The sequence below is a fragment of the Hevea brasiliensis genome, chromosome 10, assembly GCF_030052815.1.
Source record: "Hevea brasiliensis isolate MT/VB/25A 57/8 chromosome 10, ASM3005281v1, whole genome shotgun sequence".
In the NCBI taxonomy this organism is placed as follows: Eukaryota; Viridiplantae; Streptophyta; class Magnoliopsida; order Malpighiales; family Euphorbiaceae; genus Hevea; species Hevea brasiliensis.
The window spans coordinates 65,959,233-65,967,286 of NC_079502.1; positions in this window are offsets into that span (position 1 = coordinate 65,959,233).

Here is an 8,054-nt window from a genome sequence, read left to right on the forward strand (position 1 = left end):
CTCCAAGATCCTCAGCAGCTCACTCTGCTACTCCTCTAGTCTCTATATCTGCGACAGCAATAATAGCCATCGCTGAGTACTATGACTCAGTGGTACACAACATACTAAAATAACAGTTTATGCATAATTCAAATCACATTTATTCAAATATTGAACTGAATATGAAAAATAAATACAAAACATGATTTATAAATTTTTAGTCCAAACAATTTCATTTAGGAAGTCTCAAAACGAATTTTATAAAAACACGCAGTTATATCATGCCTTTCAGACTAATATTCATCTCAAAAGCCGGTGGCTTATGAGAAATCACAAGGCTAGCTAGCTCATACTATAGGTACCCATTCAATTTCTTTCTCTACTAGCACACACCTCAAACTTCAGCCAGAGAGGGAATTCAAAATTCAAAACTAATTCCTCCCACTAGTCATGCTAGTGAGGCATTTAGATATATGGTCATGACACTGTGGTTTCAAAACTATCTTAATATTTTACTAAACATTTATTGATAATTCAAACACATACAATTAAATTTCCAATAATTTAAGTCAAAAGCATAATATTCATTTCATTCACAAATTTACAATAAAAATAAATCACAATTTATTCATCAAAACAAATTGTCAAGAGAATTTACAAAAAAATTTTATGTTGTGCACAAACTTTATGTGAGTCGCCTCTTGGCCTTGACTCGATGCCTCGTGATATCCTTTTCAACTAAAACACACAATTTTACAGTGTTTCAGTATCATAATTTATCATAAGTCTAAAAATAAATTCAAATCTATTTATATCTAACTTTAATATGCTTAACTTGACGTTCTTTAGAATTTGTATTTCGGGGTTACTATTCATGACACTATTTAATTCAATTTGTTGACTTTTTAATACTTAATAGGTATAAGGATTTCAATTTCACCCACATACCACATTTTGGTTACCTAATTTTTTAATTTTGGTTGTTTCCTCAAATTTTAAGTTTCTTAGGTGAAATTTCAAAATTTCAGATTTGGTGTCCTATTTTGCACTGTTCCACTGGTCAAGTTACTGTGTAATAATTTGGCTAAGTTTTCTTCATAGAAGTTGTTCCTTATTGTCTTAACTTTATTTCCCTTTTTGAATCACTCCATTTGGAGTTTTATAGCCCTAGTTATGGCCATTTAAATATGGCTGGCCGAATTTGATGTTACTCAGAATTCTGGGCATTTTCTGGATTTTGGCAATTTTTGTGGGTTGATTGCAAGTGACTTTTTGGACATGTTATGGTCAAAATTTGGGTTTGTTTTCTTCATGAAAGTTGTAGGGCTATGTCTCAACTTTCTATCAATATAAAATTCAGGTCATTTAGACCTTCCTAGACCAAGTTATGGTTATTTACGTAATTACTGTTCATTTGATCATTTTTATACAGGTCAGTGTGCCTAATTCCGGATTGTTCACTAAGTTATGGTCACTTTTTGGGCATGATTTCTAAATGAAAATGTGCCATTTTGTGTCTATTTTCATTCCCAATTGGCCTTACACCAATTAGGCTGGTAAATTTTCAGTTTTGATTCCTAAAAGGGACCCAGGTCAAGCTGCTTGCATATTGACCTCAACCAATCCGAATTGAAACTTAGTTCCAACAATTCATACACACCACAAATGGTCACAATTGACTATTTCTCAACTCAAATAAGATCAACTACATCAATTGACCAAATCTCAACTTTCTCTTCAATTTTTCACATGCTCAAAACTCTAATTACATATTTGCATAATTTAATGAAATCAAAGTGTACTTCTAATGTCTATATACTTCATTCAACCTTACAACCAAATCAAACATGTCAAAATCATTTATTTCAACCCTAACCTAAGGCTGGCCGAAAATTTACTCTTGAAAGTTTACACATAATTTCTTTAATTTTTGACTTAATTCATACATCACTTAACCTAACTTTAAGGATTAATGAAGACAGAGCACTAAAATTAAACTAACCTTGAGTGAAGCTTTTCTACCCCTTTAATTCTTCAAATTTTCTTCTTTTTCTTGTGCCTAATCTCTTGTCCAAGCTTGATCATCGAGGTTTTATTGAGAGAGCTATGAATTTTATGGTGAGAATTTAAGTTTTGTAAGAGCTTTTATGTTCATCAATGGTGGAAAGAAAAGAAATAATAGGGAGAGAGGAAGAAGAAGGTGTAGGCCATAATGGAAAGAAAGACAAGAATTTTTTCTTTTAACTTTGTTTTTGTCTTTAGTTTAATATTTATCCCAAAATCAATAATTAAAAGTATAATTTTTTTTTAATTATGTCATGGTGACATCATAAAAGAATTAGAAATTGGAAATTTCTTTTCTTTTTCTTTTCTTTTCCTCTCCTTTTCAATTTAAATCTATATTTCAAAATTTTCATTTCTCAAATTTTATTGAACAGTTAGGTCAGGAGTCAGCTCTAAGAGTGAATTGATCAAATTGCCCCTCGCCGGTTCGATTCGGTTTGCAAGTTATTCAATATTTCTTTCGGATGTCTGACCTAATTATTTGATCTGCTTAACAATTCTTTTCTGTGATTTTCTCTTTTCCACTGTGTTCGCAATAGTCCTAAGGACCGCGACGTCACATTTTCTGCTTTGAAATTTGAGTTTAGACTGACCTCGCAGTCATTTCCCGAGAAGGTCACCCATCGCTGTGATTTCCGGCTCATTTAACTTATTGTGTTCTGTTTTTCTTATTTATACTTAACTATTGGGCAGTTACTAATTATTTGCGTTCAGTGCATTATCTAGGTGTCTTAGATATGGTTCTAATTCTCTTAATTGTCCGGACCGACACCGGTCATCAAAACAGTGAAATATACCAGACTATGTAAATAAGGGTGTTACAATTCTCCCCCCCTTAAAATAAATTTCGTTTCGAAATTTTACCTATTATCAATCTCTGAACAGTTGTGGGTGCTGTCTCCTCATGTCCTTCTCTTGTTCCCAAGTAGCCTCCTGGCCCGAATGATGGTTCCACAACATTTTTACTAATGGTATTTGCTTGTTCCATAGCTGTTTCACCTCATAAGCCAGAATCTCTATGGGTTCTTCCTCATATGTGAGGTCTAGATTCACTTCAATTTCTTCCACTGGTAGTACATGAGATGGGTCTGATATATACCTCCTCAACATAGACACATGGAAGACGTTATATATTTTCTCCAACTCTGGAGGTAATGCCAAACGATATGCCAAAGGACCCACTCTCTCCAGAACCTCATATGGCCCAATGAAATGAGGACTTAGTTTCCCCTTTCTGTCAAATCTCATAATTTTCTTCCAAGAAGAAACCTGGAGGAATACTTTATCACCCATTGCATATTCAATATCCCTTCTCTTCATATCAATATAGGACTTCTGACGGTTTGATGCAGCTTTGAGTCAATCTCTAACCAATCTGATTTTTCCTCAGTTTGTTGAATAATTTCTGGCCCAATCATCTTTCTTTCACCCACTTCATCCCAACACAACGGGGTTCTGCACTTCCTACCATACAAAGCTTCATATGGAGGCATCCCAGTGCTTGATTGGTAGCTGTTGTTATAAGCAAACTCAATCAAAGGCAAGTGTGTGTCCCAACTGTGCTCAAACTCAATCACACAAGCCCGTAGCATGTCCTCTAAGATCTGAATTACTCTATCAGATTGGCCATCTGTCTGTGGGTGGAATGCCGTACTAAAGTGTAATCTAGTTCCTAGGGCTCTATGAAGACTACCCCAGAATCTAGAAGTGAACCTAGGATCTCTATCTGATAAGATGGATACTAGCACTCCATGCAGTCTTACTATGTCATCAATGTACAACTTGGCCAATCTTTTTAAACTGTGGTCCATCCGAACAGGCAGAAAATGAGTAGACTTGGTCAGTCTGTCAACTATAACCCATACTGCATCTTGACTCTTCTGTGTGCTCAGAAGTCCCATCACAAAATCCATAGTTATTCTCTCCCATTTCCATTCCAGTACTGGTAATGGATGTAACAAACCAGCTGATACTTGATGCTCTGCCTTTACTTGTTAACAAGTTAGGCTTTTGGAAACAAATTCTGCTACATTTCTTTTCATACCCATCCACTAGTAGTGCTCTTTCAGCCCTCTATACATTTTTGTGCCACTAGGGTGCATAGCAAAAGGAGACTCATGTGCTTCCTTTAAAATGATTTGCCTTAAATCGACATCATTAGGAATGCACATTCTGCCCCGGTGAAGCAATAGGCCATCATCTCTCACTGAGAATTCTGGTTTCTTACCTTGTCTTACTTCTTCTAACAGCTTCTGATACTTCTAATCATTCTGAGCAGCCATTCTGATCTGATCAATCAATACTAACTATACATGCCATGCAATTGTTGTTTGCCTCTCATCATTAATCTCTAAGCTGGCATGCAATACTCTCAACTCATGTACCATAGACAAAGGAGAAACTCGTAGACTTTCCATAGTCTTATAACTTAAGGCGTTAGCCACTACATTAGGTTTCCTTGGCTGATAGTCTATCAGACAATCATAGTCTTTTATCAACTGTAACCATCTCCTCTGTCTCAAATTCAACTCCTTCTGAGTGCTCAGATACTTCAAACTCTTATGATCTGTGTAGATGTAGCACTTCTCTCCATACAAATAATGTCTCCAGATCTTAAGAGCGAACACAATAGCTGCTAGCTCCAAGTCATGTGTTGGATAATTCCTGTCACATGGTTTTAGCTGGCGTGATGCATAGGCAATGACATTCCGCTCTTGCATTAGTACATAGCCTAACCCATTATGAGAAGCGTCACTATAAATAATATGCTTTTTACCCGGGGTAGGTAAAGTAAGGACTGGAGCCTCAGTCAAACATCTCTTTAACTCATCAAAACTCTGCTGGCATTTATCTGTCCACTGAAATTTTACATCTTTTCGAAGTAGCTTAGTTAATGGAGATACCAACATGGAGAACCCTTTCACAAATCGGTAGTAGTATCCAGCTAAACCCATAAAACTACGAATTTCAGTGATGTTTCTGGGTGGTCTCCAATTAAGGACAGCTTCTATCTTACTTGGATCTACCTTAATGCCCTCTACCAATACTATGTGCCCCAAGAAGGATATTTCTTTCAGCCAAAATTCACACTTCGACAATTTGGCGTATAGCTGTTTCTCCCTCAAAGTCTGCAGTACAATCCGCAGATGTCTATCATGCTCTTCTGCACTCCTCGAATAAACAAATATATCATCTATGAATACCACAACAAACTGGTCAAGGTATGGTCTGAAGATAGCGTTCATTAGATCCATAAAAGCAGCTGAAACATTAGTTAACCCGAATGGCATGACCAAGAACTTATAATGGCCATAGCGGGTTTTAAAGGCAGTTTTAGGAATGCTCTTGTAACACCCCTTGCCCGTCTACAGTATAGCAGTGCAAGGCGTGCTACACGACGTGCCGGAGCACCTAGTCTGTAATCAACTCATTTCCTGAACTCAATTTGATTTAAAAAGTCTTTTATGTAAAGTTCACATCATGCTGGTTCTATTTTTATACTTTAATAAAATCAGTGTTTCAAAAATGGTAATAAAAATCTGGCAAGGTGTCGTCTGTATTTCGGACAAACTGTCCTTATAAACTTGTTAAAAATAGTTCAATATAATAATATCAACCTTCCAAATAATTTTTCAGTCTCAAGATTCCATAGTTTCAAAATACAATCCATCATAATTTACATTCATCCAAACACTTTCCATAGGAGTTTAATATGTACAAATTATTATAAACCTTAAAGTTTTAGAATATACAAAATTACATAACAAAATGTCAAAATACAATTGATAGTCATTACATAAGATCCTAAGTCCTACCATGTATGCAGTGTAGTGCAGATGACTTTGGACTCCTGTGTAGATCTGATGTCTCACCAGGTCGTAGGTCTGCTGGGCTTCCCAGTTGTGTCTCCAATACCTACATGTTACAAAAGCAACGCGCTAAGCAATTTTGCTTAGTGGTGCCAAATATAAAGAAATATACACTAAAATAAAGTAAATGAATTGTTTATGAATTTATGACATCGATATTCTTTGCAATTGCTGTTTATATTTTTATTTGCTAACATTTCAATTTTTGCTAATTTTTATTGTGCTGTATGTCAGAAGACTAGATTTAGCTATTTGAATTTAATAGTGCTTAAATTAACTGCCCGTGTAGCCTATACACTAACCAGACTGGATAAATGGATATACTAGCACTGGGTACCTAGTACCTCGGGCCGTCACACCATCGGTCACAAAGTGTCTCCCGGTGTGCAAACAGTGTGGCTAAAAAGCCATATAGTCAATTTGGCGATAAGCCAAGTATAATAACACAATACGTATAGCCGTAGGCTATCAAAGTCACAGTGCGGCATAATATGCCGTAAAAACACAGTATGGCATAAAGCCATTTATAGAACAGCTGTCAGAATCCTATTGACATGCCAAACTATCCAAACTAGTCAACTAGGCAAACTAGGGCACATTACAATTTAATTATTCAATTCTTCATTTTTTTTTGAGTTTGCTAGTTATCATGTAATTCACAAGTCAATGTAAATGTTGACCTTTTTAGGTACTATGGATAAGTTGATTCTAACATCAACATGTCACAAATTCAATATGCTGCCAATATAGTGCAATTTATCATTTTTACAAGTTGGCATTCATTGCCAACTTACTTCAAGTATCATTGTATGTAAATGTCAAATCCTCAATTTTAGTGTGTTAGATTGGTCTAACTTAAAGTCCTATTTTTCTTGATTTTTAGCTTTTGGTCAAAGAAGAAAAATTATAGCTCTATGTCTTATTGAACTCTTGCCAAAATTTCAAATCATTCTGAGTTGTATAGACTAAGATATGGTCAATTTACTAAAGCTGGACAGATTACACTTTTAGTGCAATATTTGGTCAATTTTAGGTCACATTTAGTTCTGGCAGTTTTGGTACCCGAACTTGTGCAAGCTATTTGACTTGGTTCTGGCTATTTATGGGCTTTGATGTCTTCATAAGAATTGTAGCTCTATTTCTAAGCTATCCATGGTAAAAATTTCAGGTCAATTGGACCTGTTTTGGGTGAGTTATGGTCATCCTAATGACTACTGTTCATATGGTCAAAAATCTGGGTTGCAAGGTTGCCATTCCTGATTTGGTCATTTTTAAGGTCAGTTTTTAGGCAGAATTTTGACAACATTTCTACATGAAAGTTGGCCTATTTGGTGTCTAGTTTCACCCTCCATTGGCCTCATACCAATTGGGTTCACAATTTTGCACTTATGACCTAATTTATGTGCTGCTAACACACACAACCTGCATTTAAACATTACACTTCTAATTTTGACAATCCTCCTCCTCCCAATACTTCAATATTCAGTCATGGCTCTTCTATATATATTATACACAATTTCAGCAAGCATTTTGGGCAGAACACTTAAGTGCTCAATGCACACAATACACCATTAATGTTTAACATTTACTTCAACCCAAATTCAATGTACATCAACACTTATATCACACATACATTTCTATGGCAATTACACAAACTGCCCGCCATTCAACACCATCATATTTCATTAATAAATTTCATAAACTCACACACACATTCATGATATATAAGGCTGCCCAACATGGCAGTTTACTAAAGCATCAAAGTCTCACTATTAAACCCTTAATTCAAGCACTAACATACACATACTTGGATATTAACTTACTACAACTTCCATTTGAGTTAATAAACCTTAATTCCTATCCTTTAGAGGTAAGAAAAACTCAAATGCAACAAACCTTCATGGCTGCCGAAAATGGACAAGTTCATTTCTCAATATTTCCTTCCTTTCTCTTCACCAAATTACTCACCTCAACCTAAACACAAGGTTTACCAAAGCAAGGGAGAGGATTTGGACACTTACACTTTTGGAGCTTCCTTTAAACTTCACCAAATCTTGTTTTTCTTGTTGCCAATATCTTCCCCAAGATGAGTAGGCAAGTTTTAATGAAGGATCCAAGTGGAAATGATGGCTTGATCATGCA